Below are 17,630 nucleotides of genomic sequence, written 5' to 3'. Positions count from 1 at the left end.
AATGTACTGTAAAATCTCCTGATATTTTTAAGTAGATTTTATGCAAATGGGTACATTTAAAAGTTTTTATGTCCTTGAGAAAGGAAAAGTCATCTTTTATGTATCAGGTAAGTGAACTGAAGAATTTTTAAGTTAGTAAAAACTGAGATAGCCAAGAACTCTCTGAAATTTTCATCAACTATCCCAGAAGGAAAAAAAAAACCCATTCCAGTCTATCTTTTTAGAGGAACCCATTAATTTTTTTAAAAATGTGTAATTCTTAGTTTTGAGAAGGGAAAACACTGTTGACAACAGAGGAATAATATATGCAGTGCAACTAACTAGTTCCACAGAGCAAGAATGGGAAAACTCGTGGCTCTGAAGAAAAAATGGGTAATAGGGACGCCTGGGTGGCTCAGTTGGTTGGACGACTGCCTTCGGCTCAGGTCATGGTCCCGGAGTCCTGGGATCGAGTCCCCCATCGGGCTCCCAGCTCCATGGGGAGTCCGCTTCTCCCTCTGACCTTCTCCTCGCTCATGCTCTCTCTCACTGCCTCTCTCTCAAATAAATAAATAAAATCTTTAAAAAAAAAAAAATGGATAATAATAACATCTACTTTCAGGATATAGAAAGTAAGATATATTCATGTATGGTTTTCCTTAAAAAAAAAAAAAAAGCAAGTGTTTTCTATGAATTCGAGAAGAGAGCAAACATTCAGGATCATAAAATAGAGCTCTGATTCAGGTTTCTCAACAGAAGAATACATAATGACTCTGGAAAAAAAGCTAATATACACAGTTTTACCAGTTTAAGAGACTTACCATAATTAAAAATGTGCTTATGCAGAATTTTAGTGTGTAAATTTAAAACATGCACCCATAAAAACCCATAAAAGTTGTTTTAATACCCACAGGAGAAAAGCTCTAAGTATACAATAATAATTGCAAATTCAGGGGGTGCCTGGGTGGCTCAGTCGGTTAAGCTTCTGCCTTCAGCTCAGGTCATGACCACAGGGTCCTGGGATGGAGCCCCACATCAGGCTCCATGCTCAGTGGGGAGTCTGCTTCTCCCTCTCCCACTCCCCCTGCTTATGCTCTCTAATAAATAAAATCTTTAAAAGAAAAATTGCAAATCAGGGAGGGGTACATGGGTGGCATAGTCAGTTGAGCACCTGTCTCTTGGTTTTGGCTCGGGTTATTAACTCAGAGTCCTGGGATCAAGGCCAACATCAGACTCCCCAGCATAGAGTCTAAGAGTCTCTCTCCCCTCCCTCTCTGCCCCTCCCTCCTACTAGAAGGCATACTCACTTTCTCTAAAAATAAGCAAGTTCTTAAAAAATAGTAATAAATGGGGCACCTGGGTGGCTCAGTCAGTTGGATGTCTGCCTTCAGCTTAGGTTATGATCCCAGGGTCCTGGGATCAAGCCCCACACCCTACTCAGCAGAGCCTGTTTCTCCCTCTCCCTCATTTGCTGCTACCCTTACTAGTGCTCTCTGTCAAATGAATAAATGAAATCTTAAAAAAAAAAAAAAAAGTAAAAATAAAACATAATAAATACAAATTCAAAAACACTAAGTATAAAATATATAATTTATATAGCATTATTACAGTAAAGGCAAGATATCCGCTCCCAATATAGTAAATTCAAACAACCTGCATTCAATTAAAATGCTTGAATGAACATTATCTTATACCAAGGAAGTACCTTACCCACCTACAAGGACTCAAACACTAAAAGGCATAATCCTCTAACATACAATTCAGAATTCCTTAGCCCTTAAGAGTTTTATGCACATGGTAAAAGAGCTCAAGAAATATTCACTAATTTAAGGAGATATATTTCCCTGTTATTTATACTAGGATACATGGTGAATATCTGTATTATTCTGTATAACAACTAAAAATGAAAATGTATGGTAAGCTTCTTACTGCTTATGTAACAAAGCCCCAAGAACCATATGTAATAGAGGGCAACAACTCAGTGTTGCTTAAATTTTGGCGCAAAGTAAATTTCCCACATATCATCTGTGATGGTGATTAAAAAACTTACCTCCTCAGCACTGATAGTTCTCTCTAGCCCTGTCCTAAAGCTCTGCCTTAACTATTTGTATTTAGATATCCAATTGCTTCGATGCTTAAAAGCAAGACACACACGCACATGCACACGCGCACGCGCGCACACACACACACTAACACTCCTTATCTTTCTGCCAAAAAACAATTGCCCTTGCTACTTATTCTCCTGGGCTCCATCTGAATCTATCATCTTTGAATATTCTTGTATTTACCTTCTTTCAACTCTAACACTGATCCCTGTGGAAAGAGGCAGTGTTCTTGTTAGCACTGTAGTAAAAGTAACAACAACTGCACGAGCATATATGGAATGCTTACTATTGGCTAGCTACTGTCTAAGCACTTAATCCTCACAAAAGCACAACTATTATTATTTCCAGTTTTTTAAGACTTTATTTGTCAGAAAGAGAAAGAGAACACAAGCAGGAGGAGCAGCAGGCAGGAGAAACTGGCTCCCCACTTAGCAAGGAGCCCAATGCGGGACTCAATCCCAGGCACCCGGGATCATGACCCCAGTTGAAGGGAGGCGCTTAACCAGGCAGGCGCTTAACTGACTGAGCCACCCAGGCGTCCCTTGTTATCCCCATTTTAAAACTAAGAAATCTGAGGCACAAAAAAGTTAAGGAATTTGCCTAAGATTAGAGAGAGGTACTAGTGGTGGCACCACAATTCAAACCCAAGCCTGAGCTCTGCATCATACTAAACTGCAATAGTGCCAAGAGCATCCAACTTGATGTCAGAAGATCTGGGTTCTAGTTCACCTATTCACTAGCAGTGCAACTTCAGATAAGTCCTGACAGCTGTGAAACAATTTATTCACTTGTAAAGTGTGAGTTACAACATGGCCTATCCTGCCTAATTCAGATAGTGTGCAACTAATACATCAAATTAAAACCTTATTTGTAATACTAGAACCACAGTTGTTACCTCCATATTCCCATGTTTTTAATGTTGGCAACCTTATGCTGGAATTTTAGACCTGGATCACCAACACTGTAGTATCAGAAAAAGTAAAAGCCTAATAACTAAGTCTTGTCCCTATCAAGCAACCACATACAGAAGACCAAATTTGCAATCTCCATTCTGTCAAGATTGGACATCTCCAGGTAGATATTTCCATGTGAAAAGGCTAGAAACATGAAAACCCACAAATGAAATATCAAATAATCACTTACCAAATGATACTTGAAATGTAACATCTCTCAGTTCTAAACACAATATTCCGTATTCTGAGCATTTTAACTTAGAAGAAATATACACTTCTGAAAGAAGACCTACAGCTCTGTACACCAAGTACTTAAAACATGGGATTTAAATCTAAAGCTAAAATTCTAGACTAAACAAAAGAAACACGCAGACATACTATTCTTGAAAGTGTGAAACCACCTATGGTCGTTTCTGTAGTCCTTTGCAGGGTGAGAACTGGAAGCTCGAACCCTTAACTTGCAAAAATTGCCTGCAATGTCTTTTCTAATGTAAAAAGGTCCCACCTCTCCCTCGGTCTCATATTGCAAGAAAAAGAAAGTTCACTACCTAGTAACAAAGAGGATAACTTAATTCAAGTAGTTAATCAACCATAAGCCATGAAACGTAAGTTTTATGTCTTATTCACATGAAACTATGACTACTAATATTAATACCTCCAGGCACCTTAAGAAAGGAGAGGAAATGCAGCAGGAACTCTAGCTAAACATGTTTTACTTAAAACTTTTCAGGGGCGCCTGGGTGGCTCAGTGGGTTAAGCCGCTGCCTTCAGCTCAGGTTATGATCTCAGGGTCCTGGGATCGAGTCCCGCATCGGGCTCTCTGCTCAGCAGGGAGCCTGCTTCCCTCTCTCTCTCTCTCTGCCTGCCTCTCTGTCTACTTGTGATCTCTGTCAAATCAATAAATAAAATCTTTAAAAAAAAAAAAAACTTTTCATAACCAAAATTACATAACCATTCTGCTACTCAGAGGAACAAAACAATGTCAAGGATTCATAATTCAAGAGCTACTAAAAACATAAAATATGAAATAATGTACTAAGAAGTTTTGTAAGTTAAAAAAAAAAGGGAGTTTGGGGAACCTGGGTGGCTCAGTGGGTTAAGCGTCTGCCTTCGGCTCAGGTCATGATCCCAGGGTCCTGGGATTGAGCCCCACATCGGGCTCTCTGCTCGGCGGGGGGTCTGCTTCCCCCTTTCTCTCTGCCTGCCTTTCTGCCTACTTGTGATCTCTCTCTGTCATATAAAAAAAAAAAAAAATTTTTTTTTTAAAAAGGGAGTTTTGTAAATAAATTTATCCATTGACTAAGTGTGTCTGCCTACTTCCTTAAAGAAAAGTCTGATTTACAGTTTACAAGATTATTTCTATAACAAACTATTCTCATTCCAGAGTGGGCTTCCTTGGGAATGAAGTTTAATAAGTAATTTACAATTTTCTGTGAAAATTAATAAGCCTCAAGTTCCACGGTAAAGTTACAAAAGCTCTGGGCACCATATTTTTTTAAAATGCATTAAGTACATGGAATGGGGTGCCTCAGGTCATGTTTCGCACTGAGCATGGAACCTGTTTCATATTCTCTCACTCCCTCTTCCTCTGCCCCTCTCCCTCTACCCCCACCCCCCCAAAGAATACATGGGCATGGAGCACCTGGCTGGCTGAGTTGGTAGAGCATAGGAATCTTGATCTTGGAGTTGTAAATTCAAGCCCTACATTAGGTGTAAAGATTACTTAAAAATAAAATCTTAGGGGCACCTGGGTGGCTCAGTGGGTTAAAGCCTCTGCCTTCAGCTCAGGTCATGATCCCAGAGTCCTGGGATGGAGCCCCGCTTCGGGCTCTCTGCTCAGCAGGGAGCCTGCTTCCCTTCCTCTCTCTGCCTGCCTCTCTTCCTACTCATGATCTCTGTCAAATAAATAAATAAAATCTTTTAAAAAAATTTAAAAAATAATTTAAAAAATAAAATCTTTTAAAAAAAGGGCATGTATACGTGTATGTGTGTACAAATGTTTTTATAGCAGTTTTTTGTAGTCACTAAAAACTGGAAACAACCCCAATGAGCTTGAAAAATGAATAAACCATGGTACGCCCATACAATGAAAAGCTGCTCAGCAATTAAAATTACTAATTCACAAAATATGGGTATGTCAAAGTACATTGTGTTAAAGAAGCCAGTCTCAAAAAGCTACATACTGCATGATTCCATTCATAAGGAATTCCTGAAAAGACAAAACTGTAATGACAAAATAGATCAGTACTTGCCAGAGATGAGAAGTGGGGGAATGGGTGGACTAGAGAGGGCCAGGAGAAAAATCTCCTGAGATGATGGAACTATTCTGTATCTCCATCACTGTGATCATATGTGTTTCTACAACTCACAGAACTGTACTCAAAAAGGGTGAGTCTCACTATATGTAAATTATACCTTAGTTGTAAAATTTTTCTAAAATACGGAGGTGGTAGAATCTTAATCTGAAAACAGGACCAGATGCTGCTTAAACAACAAAGCAGGTACACCAAACCTTCCATTAATATTTTTGTCTAGAAATTAAAATAATATATGTAAGGTAGTTATAAATTCTCTTAGAATTAAAAAAAGTAAATACATATATTCATTGATTGGGTTTATACACGTAATATATAAATATATAATAAACATAAATACAGGGCACCTGGGTGGCTCAGTGGGTTAAAGCCTCTGCCTTCGGCTCAGGTCATAATCTCAGGGTCCTGGGATGGAGCCCTGAGCCCCATGTCGCTCTCTGCTCAGCAGGGAGCCTGCTTCCCTTCCTCTCTCTCTGCCTGCCTCTCTGCCTACTTGTGATCTCTGTCAAATGAATAAATAAAACCTTAAAAAATATATATATAAATACATATATAAAAAATACACATATATTTGGGGCACCTGGCTGGCTCAGTCAGTAGACAATGACCCTTTTTTTTTTTTTTTTAAGAATTTTTATTTATTCATCTGGAAGAGCAAGCCCATTTGCGCGAGTGGGGGTGCGCGGTTGTCAGAGGAGAAGAAGGAAACTCGTGACTGAGCAGGGAGCCAGACACAGGGCTCAATCCAGGGCTGTGGGATCATGAGGTGAGCTGAAGGCAGATACTCAAACAACTGTGTCATCCAGGCGCCCCAAGAATGTGACTCTTGATCTTGGGGTGGTGAATTCGAGCCCCACATCGGGTTTTTAAGAAAAGTTTTTTAAGAAAACTACCTATTATTTACATCCTAGTAGTGCTGGAAGAAAATAAGCTTTGTCAAAGAGGGAATAAAACCCAAGCAATAAGTATTAACACCAAAAAAATATATGAACACCAATCTTATCTAGATTTATTACGGTCACAACAAATGAGCTTCCGCTCCTAATTCTGGTTCAAAAACGCAAAATTTCACTTCAAAATATCTGCAAGAGATTAAGATCTTAACATGTGCCTAAAATTTTTAAGTGCTTTCACTTAACTAGGCAGTACAGCAAAATGGTTAAAAGCTCAGGCTCAACAACTCAACTACCTGGGCAAGTTATTTAACCTCATTTTGCCTCAATTTTCTCATCAGCAAAATAATAATTATATCTATGTCTGGGAATAATTCTAGACAATTAAGTGAACTAATATACATATAATCACTTAGAACAGTGCCTGACATACTTACGCCTCAGCAAGTTTCAAGCGAATATAAATGAATATTAATAATCACCAGCTCAGTGTCCTTGGACAAATCATTTACCTTTGTGTATCATAATTCTGCCCTGTAGGGTAAGAGACCTAAATGTAATACTCCAAATACTTATGCATTAACACCATTCTAAGTTCCTATAATTTCACCTGAACTACACCAAGTCACCCTACAAAGAATGTTAAGTAATGCCCCTGTTATACAGAAAAATCCAAGGCCCAGGGGTGCCTGGGTGGCTCAGACCATTAAGCACCTGCCTTTGGCTCAAGTTATGATCCCAGGATCCTGGGATCAAGCCCCACATAGGGCTCCTTGCAGAGCAGGGAGCCTGCTTCTTCCTCTCCCTCTGCGTGCCACTCCCCCACTCATGCTTGTTTGTGCACACACTCCCTCTTTAAAAAAAGAAAAAAAAAAAACCTTAAAAAAAAATCAGAGGCCCAAATAAGTTTAATGACTTGCTCAAAAGGACAGTAAGATGAAGGCAGAGCCAAGAAAAGGATCTGCTGTTCTGCTCTTCTGAGATTTCAACTTTGTTCTCTCCAAATATTTTTGCCCTCCATCAAACCTTTCTCTTCTGATACAGGTATGATATACCAAAAAAACAAAAACAAAAACAAAAAAACCACCTGCAATTTATGCATTTTAAAAATACATTAAGCTATACACTTTCTGTGCAGTCCTCTGTATGCTTTTTTAATTTTTTTTTTTAGATTTTATTTATTTGGGGCGCCTGGGTGGCTCAGTGGGTTAAAGCCTCTGCCTTCTGCTCAGGTCATGATCCCAGGGTCCTAGGATTGAGCCCCACGTCCGGCTCTCTGCTCAGCAGGGAGCCTGCTTCCCTCTCTCTCTCTGCCTGCCTCTCTGCCTACTTGCGGCCTGTGTCTGTCAAATAAATAAATAAATACTCTTTTAAAAAAGATTTTATTTATTTGACAGAGAGAGAGATCAGAAGTAGGCAGAGAGAGAGGGGGAAGCAGGCTCTCTGAGTAGAGAGCCCGATGCGGGGCTCGATCCCAGGACCCTGAGATCATGACCTGAGCCATCCAGACGCCCCTGTATGCTTGCTTTATATCATAACTGAAAAAGGTGAGGGGTGCCTGGGTGGCTTCATCAGTTAAGGGTCTAACATCCAACTCTTGGTTTCAGCTCAGGTCTTGATCTCTGGGTCTTGGATTTAGGCCCCATGCTGGGCTCCACTCAGGGCATGGAACTTACTTCAAAAAAGAAACAACAGGGCACCTGGGTGGCTCAGTTAAATGACTGCCTTCAGTTCAGGTGATGATCCTGGAGTCCGGGATCGAGTCCCACACTGGGCTCCCTGCTCAGCAGGGGGTCTGCTTCTCCCTCAGACCTTCCTCCTCATGCTCGCTCGCTCTCATTCTCTCTCTCTCTCTCAAATAAACAAAATATTTTTTAAAAATACACAGGTGAAATGTTTCATCATTACGGGCACCTGGGTGGCTCAGTAGGTTAAAACCTCTGCCTTCAGCTCAGGTCATGATCCCAGGGTCCTGGCATCGAGCCCTACATCAGCTCTCTGCTCAGCAGGGCGCATGCTTCCTCCTCCTCCTCCTCCTCCTTCTCTCTCTCTCTCTCTCTCTCTCTCCCCCTGCCTCTCTGCCTACTTGTGATTTCGGTCTGTCAAATAAATAAAATTTTTTCTAATTTTTTTTTAATTTTATTTATTTGACAGACCAAGATCACAAATAGGCAGAGAGGCAGGCAGAGAGGCAGGCAAAGAGAGAGAGGAGGAAGCAGTCTCCCTGCTGAGCAGAGAGCCTGTTGTGGGGCTCAATCCTAGGACCCTGAGATCATGACCTGAGCTGAAGGCAGAGGCTTAGCCCACTGAGCCGCCCAGGCGCCCCAAAATAAATAATTTTTTAATTTTTTAAAGAAAAGTTTCATCATTAAATGTATTCCTTTATGAAGAGAAGTAATAGAAAAGTTTAAAGAAAAAAAGCAAAAGGGAGACAAATTCAACTGATTATGTTTACTAGAATTTTGTGAGAGGGTAAAAGTTTTAAAAACTGAGGTATAATATACCTACAAAAAAATGCACATTAAGTATAAAACTTAATGACTCTCATAAACAGTTGTCTGAAGAAAACCATGAAATCATCACCCAAATGAAGACACAGAACATTACCAGCACCCCTAAAGTCTACCTTGTGCATATCACCAAGATAAACAGCCATTCTCCTGAGTTCAACTACCATCTCTTACTTTTGTCTGTTTTCTAAACTTTGTAAAAATGGAATCACACACTGTGTGTTATCTTATGAATGGGTTCTTTCATATACTTTTTCTTCTTGCAAACAGAGAGCACTTAGGTTACGCAGATAGTAAGAAACATTCTCCCAACACTAGAAATATTCAAATTTAAACCATAAATTATTATCAAAGCAAACCATTTCTCAATCTAAATACTGATTTATTTAAAGTCAAGTATAACTGGTATTTCTTCTCTACCTAATGAGTTTGGGTGTTTTTTTTGCTTGAAAATTGAATTTTTCTTTAAGTTTTTATTTCAAGCACACTCCTTAAAACCCATCACCTATTTTACCCATGCCCCCACTCACCACTCCTCTGGTAACCATCAATTTGCTCTCTACAGTTAAAGTCTCCAATGAGATTCCTAAGATAGATATTTTCAGTTACTTTTAGTTAGAGAAAACAGAGACCCAAAAGGTCTCAAATATTATTCTTTCATCAGTAAAATTTGAATTGCAACCTTTTCTTAAAAGACAAAAAATAATCATGAAGGGATAGCAGACCATAATTATTTTAAAATTACTTTTTTTTTTTTTTTTTTAAGATTTTATTTATTTGACAGAGAGACCACAAGAGAAGAACACAAAGCAGGGGGAGTGGGAGAGGGAGAAGCAGGCTTCCCGCTGAGCAGGGAGCCCAATGCCGGGCTGGATCCCAGGACCCTGGGATCGTGACCTGAGCTGAAGGCAGATACTTAACCAGCTGAGCCACACAGGCACCCCTTAAAATTACATTCTTCAATGTTGCTCTTATACATTGAAAAGAGTCATTAATTACTGCCAACACCAAACACAAAGAGTAAAAATATAAAAATCTGGTTTGCACTAGAATGTCTAATTCCAATACCATTTCGATAGAACTGCAACAAATTTTTTACATAACTAAATGCCTCTATTTTATCCTGAGATCTCTTCCTATGGCTTAATCTACATCTGTTTCACTGAGTCCATAATCTGTGCTATCCAACAGGACAACCACTGGCCATATGTGGCTATTGAAGTTTAAACGTCAACTATACTACAGGTAAAAAAAGGAAATTAAATTAACTTCTAAAAAATTTTTTTAATTTAGTTTCTTGGTCAAACTAGCCAAATTTTAAATGCTTAATATGTACTGGACAGTGCAGATAGCGAATGCCAGAAAGATCATCAGAAAAAGTTCTACTGAACCAGCACTTGTTCTATAAATGCAATCTCATCTCCCACTCACCTCTAGCCCTTTACTATGGTAAAACTTAATCTAAGGGGGCACCTGGGTGGCTCAGTGGGTTGGGCCGCTGCCTTCGGCTCAGGTCATGGTCTCGGAGTCCTGGGATCGAGCCCCACATCGGGCTCTCTGCTTGGCGGGGAGCCTGCTTCCTCCTCTCTCTCTGCCTGCCTCTCTGCCTGCTTGTGATCTCTCTGTCAAATAAATAGATAAAATCTTTAAAAAAAAAAAAAATTAATCTAAGAAAATCATGATCAATGACTAGCATGGATCACCAAATCCAATTATTTCATCTTCCCTAATTTCACTCAAACTTAACTAATTATCACTTAATTTGGAAATCCTCTCTTCTCCTGTTTCTACTATACCTAATTAACCTAATTTCAACTGTTTTATCTTCTTCTCCCACCCCCCAAAATGTGATACTCAATCTTTGTCTCTTCTACGTTCAAGACCTTATTGAGATGAAGCCAACCTACCTTTTTTCCTACCTGAAATTCTCTATATCCAAGTTCCTGCAGGACATTTTTCCTTATCCCCTGGCCTCAATGTTAAATGTATGAAGGATTTCATTTTAGTCCTTTTCCAGAACCAGTTCCTCCTCCCAATTCCACATTTCTGTACTATCATTATTCACAAAGGCCCAAAACCCATCAACTTTGAATCACTGCTGCATACCTCCAATTCAACTAGTTCACAAATGTTCATTTCCTTTAGGGTGTCAGCTAGCAATCTTCTACCTTAATCTAGCCACCTCAATTACCACCCTGCCACCACCTTCATTCAGGTCCTCATTACCTGTGTGTGCACAGTACGGATTCCTCACTGTTTTCCAATCTTCACCTGCTCCCAATCATGCAACTGCTATCAGACACATCTTCCCCAAAATTGCCTTTTAACTCAAAAGCCTAAAAGGACTCAGTACAGAGAGTAAAAAAATATTCAAACACTTTAATTATTTGATGTCAACAATTTGTAGCTTACACACTTTGCAAACGTGTCTTTGAATTCTCTATCTTCTATTCTGTCCTAGCTAGCAAAATCAAAACCATTCCCCAAACTATTCCCCATTCCCCAAACATTCCACATTCTCTATACAAAGCTGGACTCCTCGTCTCTACAATTTTTTTTTTTTTTTTTGCTCTTATTAATACAGTATTTATTTGTCTTCCCTCTGTCAAACCCTGAGCCAACCACTTTCCCCAGGCTGCCTGGGGAGGTATAGGAAAAGGATTATACAGGGCAGACGAGACACGGGAGAAAGACCGATGGGAGGTGGAGACGGCTCCTTCACATGGCGAAGAGGATGAGAAAGGCCGCCATCAGGCAAAAGAGCCCCATGGCCTCCCGAGAGGGCAAAGCCCAGAATGGCGTAGGAGAAGACCTGTTGCTTCAGAGAGGGATTCCTGGCATAACCAATGATGAGGCTCCCAAACACAGTCCCAATTCCAGCCCCAGAGCCAGCCACCCCTGCCGTGGCAGCCCCAGCCCCAATGAACTTGGCTGCTGTATCGATGTCCCTTGAAATGGCGCTGGTTTGGAAGCTTCGGCTAGGAATAAGTGAGGTCAGGGGACGTGGGGCTGCCAAGATGCTGAGGCCCTTATAAGGTGCCTCATCTGTCAGTGTCTCCGGTGGTTTTAGCACCACTGCAGACAGTGATCGGCTCAACAGCTGAGAGGTGCTCCTGACCAAGAACGGGGTGGAGACGAACTTTGCACAGGCGTACATTTTCAGGGAATGAGGGGCTGTGGCAGGAGAGCTGCTCCCAGGGCCGAGGAGACCTCTACAATTTTTTAAGCAGGCTACACGCCCCACAGGGGATTTGAACTCGACCCTAAGATCAAGAGTCACATACTCTACGCACCGAGCTGGCCAGGCTCCCCTCTACCATGCAATTTTAATATATTAATTTATATATTAGGAAATTATCTTTTCAGCATCTCATACAAGCACCCATTTTGAACAAACCTAAATGAACAGACCAGGAACAAGAAAGTTACAAATAATATGTTTATAAAAAATAAAATTAGGGGCGCCTGGGTGGCTCAGTGGGTTGAGCCGCTGCCTTCGGCTCAGGTCATTATCTCGGAGTCCTGGGATCGAGCCCCACATCGGGCTCTCTGCTCAGCAGGGAGCCTGCTTCCTCCTCTCTCTCTGCCTGCCTCTCTGCCTGCTTGTGATCTCTCTGTCAAATGAATAAATAAAATCTTAAAAAATAATAATAATAATAAAATTAAATTAAATTTAAAAATATATATATAAAAAAAGAAAGTTACAAACACATATAGTGGTTTAGCTTTAATATAAAAGCCATCTATATTTATTACATGCAATTCTATTCCCCAAGAATTTATTTTGCAGAACTATTTCTGTAGAAATAATCCAATTCTTGTTCAAAAGTATGAAGTACAAGACTATCCATTACAGACGGCACTTTTGAAGACAGAAAAAAAGAAAAACCCTAGATGTCAATCAGTAAGGGACTAGGATAAATAATAGTGTCTATTAAGTTAAAAAAATAAAAAATAAATAAAAAATAAAAACCTACATGGGGGCACCTGGCTGGCTCAGTTGGTGGGGCATGCAACTCTTGATCTGAGGATCATGAGTTTGTGCCCCACACTGGGTAGAGAGATTACTTAAATAGACATAAAATTTAAAAAAAAAAAAAAACAGTATTTAAAAATGGTACTTACATTTTATGATAGGGTAAGATGTAATACATTATTATTGTGAGAAAAAAAGCAAATTGTAGAAAAGCATGTATACTTTGATCCTATTAGAGGAAAATTTTTCAATCTAAACATTAACTGAAAACAACTATCAACAGGGGACTAAAACTTTCCTATTCACACAACTGAATAAATGAAGTAAATACATACATATCGATACAGATAAATTTCAAGCTCTCAAATTGCAGAATACATATACTTAGGTATCATACATATCTGAAACACATAATACTACAAGTTAAATACATCTAACTATAGGAAGAATATAAGAGCAAAGGCTAAGAAAGATAAATCATCTCTGGGTAATGGAAACAGGATCTAGGAGGAGAGCAAAAGGGACTCCAATTATATGATATTTAAATTTTAAAAACAAACATCCAGGCAAATCTAACAAGTCATCAACATCTATTAAATCTAAACCAACATCTATTAAATACATGACATTCGTTAAATTATTCTTTGTGTTTTTCTGAATTTTGGAAATACTCAAATTTTACTTTTAAAAAAGGAAAGGCAGGGGTGCCTGGGTGGCTCAGTGGGTTAAAACATCTGCCTTCAGCTCAGGTCATGATCCCAGGGTCCTGGGATAGAGCCCCACATCGAGCTCTCTGCTCGGCGGGGAGCCTGCTTTGCCCCCCCTCTCTGCCTGCCTCTCTGCCTACTTGTGATCTGTCAAATGAATAAATAAAATCTTTTAAAAAAATAAAATAAACAAAAATTAAAAAATAATAAAAAAGGAAAGGCAGGTATGGAATTTAAGAACAGAGGAAAATGGGCTCTGTAGACTTCTACAGGGTATTTTCTTTTCACAAGCTTATTATTTACTATAAAACTTCTAACTGAAAAACTCCATTAACTTATAGTAGTACCCACATTTATTACCTTGATTGCTCTTCAACTTTAATCTTATTCTTTAAAAAAATAAAGGGTAGATAATTACAAATGTCCTACCCCAAAAATCTAACATTTAATGTGCAGGAAAAAAAAAACAACACAAGCTGACAGGCTCTATCTAATCACTTAAACTCTAAAGGATATATTATATAGATCTTCCTAAAATATCACTAGTATATAAATTTACAGTGGCTCAACTCTAAGCTGTACATTAACATCAAGACCCCAGGAAGACTACATTGTCATAATGAAAGCAATTTATCTAAATATCCTCCAGTTCAAATTACATGTATAAAATGCTATCACCTCTTTGTTGCTCTAATCCCACTTAACACACACACACACACACACACACACACACAGCTATAGAACTTGCTCAAGTTCACATGGCAAGTCAGCAGGAGAACTGGGAATTAAGGTTGAGCCCTGTGTTTAGGGTTCACAGAATCTGATTTTTCTCTTCAAGGCATAACTCATAATTTTCAATTAGCTCATCAGGAAGAAAATTAGATGAAGCTCTTCTTGTGTGTAAAGGTGATCAAAGCTCAGTGGAGTTTACAATCACAAAGTTCAAATCTGCCACCCTGCTTAAGAACTGGAGCCGGTTAACTACCCACTTTCACACTGGTAACTATGACTTAAACCCTCTAAAGACACCCAATGAGGGGCACCTGGGTGGCTTAGTGGCCTAGGCCTCTGCCTTCAGCTCGGGTCATGATCTCAGGGTCCTGGGATGGGCAGGGAGCCTGCTTCCCCCTCTCTCTCACTGCCTGCCTCTCTGCCTACTTATGATCTCTCTGTGTCAAATAAATAAATAAAAATCTTAAAAAAAAAAAAATGAAAACTAAAGACATCAAAATGTACTTTAAAATAGCCATTTCTTAGTAAGAGTAGTACATGCTCATAGAACACTGGAAAACTACAGAAGAACATGAAGCAGAAAACAGCATCTCATATGAGCTCATATCATATCCCACCAGCCAAATATTAATCATTATTAATATTTCTATTCCTGTGGGGGGCCTGGGTGGCTCAGTTAAGCAGCTGCTTCAGCTCCAGTCATGATGGGTCCTGGGACAGAGCCCTGCTTTGGGCTCCCTGCTCAGCGGAGAGCCTGCTTCCCCCTCTGCCTGCCGCTCTGGCTACTTATGCTATCTCTCTGTCAAATAAATAAATAAAATCTTTTAAAAAAATTTTTTTTCTATTCCTGTCTTTCCAGGGTCTCTCTTATTTACAAAAGTGTATTAGTTTACCTTCTGAACAGGATTTTAAGTACAGCAGAAAAGGGAAATAACTTACTAGTTCTTTTGAAGACTAATTTTCTTCAGTGTTTTCTAAGCCAAAACCATGTGTGTACATGGAACTGGAGAGAATGAGACAAATCAGAGAAATTCACCCCATGGCAACCACTGAGTCCATATTTCAAGAACCATTATATACCCAAAAACTAATGCTTCCTTCTTAAGCAGCAGCCTACTACATAAATCAATCAATCTCTCTCTCTCTCTCTCTCTCTCTCTCTCTCACACACACACACACACACACACACACCCCAGTCTTGGCAGCAGGAGGAACACACATAGTAAAAGGAATTAAATCAAGACTGATTTTTTTTTCGGTCTCTAAACTATCCTTAGGAGAAGGTAAAATATCTGAAAGGCTGGGAAAAAAATTTAAAAATTAAAAAAATTAAATACCTGAAAGGGTGATGTAAAATTAATCACCCCTCCCACAAAAACATGCTCTGTGCACATCAGATGAAAGAACTACAAAAAATTGTAACTATTACTTTTACAACTTTATAACTTATTTACATGTGTAAATAAATACATAAGAGTTTGAACAGTCCAGAAGTATAGACACCTTAACTCTGTACCAGGTAGTACAAGTGCCAGGGAGTAAGGGAGAACAGCCATCCCTACTTCTGCAGGGCTCACAGTCTACCTCTTTAAATATGATGTCAAACACGAGGCACGTGGCCTCAAAGGAACAGAAATCACATCTCTCATTAAATTACGCTCTTAATTCCTTTGAGTCTAAGAAGATATGTGAAAGCACCTTATAAATCATGCTATGTAAGGTAAAAAGAAAGCACTAAATTATCTCATTTCTTTTAACTGACAAAAAAATAATCACGAGCTGCTCTTTCCACAATCTCTAAGACCTCAATATTATCTTTCTCTGACAATGAACCATATGAAATAACTGAAATTAAGTTTCCCACGATGGGAGTAGAAAGGGAGATTCATTTTTCTGGTACAAAAAGCACCATTTCCCGATTTCATAACATATGGTAGGGGCGGGGGGGGGGGACACAAATCAAAAGCAACTTATTCAAACTTAATTTAAAAAGTTACTTTTTAACCTAAGATTTATCATGGAAAATTTCAGCCCAATAAAGGATTTTTTTTTAAGTTATAGGTTCAGGCTCTTCCAAATGGAGTTAGAGTGACAGGTTAATTGTGGTACTTTGCAAGCAAAGGAAGCAAGTAGCAATTATTCATCCCTTCCCTCAGTTTCTAGGTTCTTAGAAAATAGGGACATGTTATAGGCAAACTGCTTTCCGTAAAGCACATACTTTTTAAAATATACCCTACACAGTATCAATTCTTCATATCTAAGAAAAGTAGACTACTTAAGACTGTTTCCGTGATTTTCCCTTTTCAAATTCAGCCACCTCAACAATGACAAAAAGTATCAAATATTTTCAGCAAGATTTATATGTTTGCCCTTATTGCAGATATAACTCTCAAAAGCATGGCACGCTTTAAAGACTATCATAATCCAGTTAGACTGGACCATCTGCAGAATGAGAGGAAATGCCCAAAATCAATCATAAAGGCCCAACATTAAATTTTACAAGTCTAAAGCAGTGACATTAAAAAAAAAAAAAAGTAATATACCTAAAGGTATACCCCCAAACACTCCACTGGGGTAAAGAAGAAAAATACTTGAACTTTTTTTTTTTTTTTTTTTTTTTTTAATTTCAGAGAGAGAGAGCCCTAACGTGGCGGGGGTCGGGGGTGGCAGAGGGAGAAGCAGACATCCTGCTGAGCAGGAAGCCTGACTTGGGACTGGGGGTGGGGGGTGGATATCAATCCCAGGGTTCTGGGATGATGACCTGAGCCAAAGGCAGAAGCTTAACACACTTAGCCACCCAGGTGCCCCACTTTATTTTTCTCATCCTTGTTAATTTTCTTTGTTTATATTTTATAAGGTACATAATAACCAGTTACTATCCATATTGTTTGTAAATTAAATACTTAAGGGTGAAGATTAATGCTCAAATTTTTTTTTCCACTGAGATGATCAAAATTTTGGAGATCACTGGCCTGATGTATTCTGTCACTGCACTTTCATTTTTACCCACCCCTTTCACAGAGTTAAACTGCAGAGGCTAAGACCTGATGCTGAAAAAAAAAAAAAAAAAAAGGAAAACTATTCCCAAACTATCTTAAACTCCCACCAACAATTTAAAAGATAATAAATCACTAGCAAGAATAATATTAGTCCCACCACTAACATACTATTGGTGGGACTTTTTTTTTTTTTTAAGATTTTATTTATTTATTTGACAGAAGAGAGACACAGGGAGAGAGGGAACACAAGCCAAGAGGAGTGGGAGAGGGAAAAGCAGGCTTCCTGCAGAGCAGGGAGCCCAATGTGAGGCTCGATCCCAGGGGGATCATGACCAAAGCCAAAGGCAGACGCTTAATGACTGAGCCACCAAGGCAACCCAGGTGGGACCGTTTTTTGTTGTTTTTTTTTTTAAAGATTTTATTTGAGAGCATGCACACCTGCCAAAGAGCACGAGCGGGGG

The 17,630-nt window shown here is 39.2% G+C and overlaps 1 protein-coding gene and 1 pseudogene across 9 annotated transcripts in view; both read right to left on the bottom strand.

Moving 5' to 3' along the window:
• MTMR3 (myotubularin related protein 3) overlaps window positions 1-17,630 on the bottom strand; it is a 138,632-nt gene that overhangs the window by 114,192 nt on the left and 6,810 nt on the right. The window lies entirely within an intron of this gene.
• LOC116882789 lies at window positions 11,459-11,959 on the bottom strand (annotated as a pseudogene).

The sequence above is a fragment of the Lontra canadensis genome, unplaced genomic scaffold, assembly GCF_010015895.1.
Source record: "Lontra canadensis isolate GAN:19392208 unplaced genomic scaffold, GSC_riverotter_1.0 scaffold87, whole genome shotgun sequence".
Taxonomy (NCBI): domain Eukaryota; kingdom Metazoa; phylum Chordata; class Mammalia; order Carnivora; family Mustelidae; genus Lontra; species Lontra canadensis.
The sequence above is the reverse complement of the archived record's forward strand: the minus strand, read 5'-3'. Positions and strand labels throughout refer to the sequence as shown.